The sequence below is a fragment of the Crocuta crocuta genome, unplaced genomic scaffold (genome assembly GCF_008692635.1).
Source record: "Crocuta crocuta isolate KB4526 unplaced genomic scaffold, BGI_CrCroc_1.0 scaffold1097, whole genome shotgun sequence".
Lineage (NCBI taxonomy): Eukaryota > Metazoa > Chordata > Mammalia > Carnivora > Hyaenidae > Crocuta > Crocuta crocuta.
The window spans coordinates 200,315-201,542 of NW_027532638.1; positions in this window are offsets into that span (position 1 = coordinate 200,315).

Sequence of the window (1,228 nt, forward strand, 5' to 3'; positions counted from 1 at the left end):
CCCATCAGTCCTCAGTTTGTTTTCAGTATGTTATTGACTTCTTGTTGAATTCTGATGTCAGAAAACATTCTGAAAATTTATTTGAGCCCTTTAAAATTTGGGGGGACTTGTTCGATAGCCCTGTTTTGGTGAATTTTTCATGTGTACCTGAAAATAATGTGTTTTCTGCAAGAGTTAGGTGTAGTGTCTTAAAAGTGCTAATTAGGTCAAGTTGTTAAGTTACTAGCCATGGTCCAAGCCTTCTATATCCTACTTATTCCCCCCTTTTCTTTCAGCTTCTCATCAGCTACTCAAAGAGGGTCTTTAAAATCACTAACCATAAGGTTGTGGGTGTTCTATTTCTTATTTTATTTCTCTCAGTTTTGCTTCATATAAGAATTAATGTCTTCTTGGTGAATTGATCATTCATTGTTATTGAATGTTCCTCTTTATCCTTGGTCTTGCTTTTTACCTTCAGGTCTATTCTGTTTGATACTGACACAGCCATACCAGCTTTCATGCCTAGTGATTTCAAGGTACAGCTTTCCTCACCCCTCTGCCTTCAACCTGTCATCATTATTCATCTTGTGTGTCTCTTGTAAGCAAGGTGCAGTTGGCTCCTGTTTTTCTTTATTTTACCATTCTGCCTACCTATCTCTGCCTTTTAATTATGTGTTTATTCCACTTACATGAAGCACGATTATTTATATTTGGATAAGTCCATCACCAGGTTATGTGTTTTCCATTTGTCTCCCTTGTTTTTTTTATTGTTTCTCTTTTTCTGGCTTTCTTTGAATTCATATTTATTATTCCATTTAACTTTTGTTTAACCTAAAATATATTATCTTTTCTCTCCAGCTGCTTTTTAAGATTTTTCTTAAATCTTTGGTTTTCAAGCATTTCAATATGATTTAGGTGGTTAGGATTTTTCTTATGATTATCCCAGCTGTCATTTGCTGGGCTTCTTGAATCAATGAGATTATGTCACTTTTATTGTTTCATTGATCTGTATTCTTAAGATTAGTGCATTTTAATTGTGTGAATTACAACTTTTTTTTTAAAGAAATCTTCACTGATGACATCTACACTCCAAAAATTAAAGCTTTGTCTCCGACCTCTCTCATCCTATTCGGATTAAATGATACCTTCCCTTCTGTGGAAGGCTCATACCTTATTTTCCTTGATCTGACCCATATATTCCCATTTAATCTCATTTCTTTCCATGCCCTGCTTCAATCCTTGGATAGCC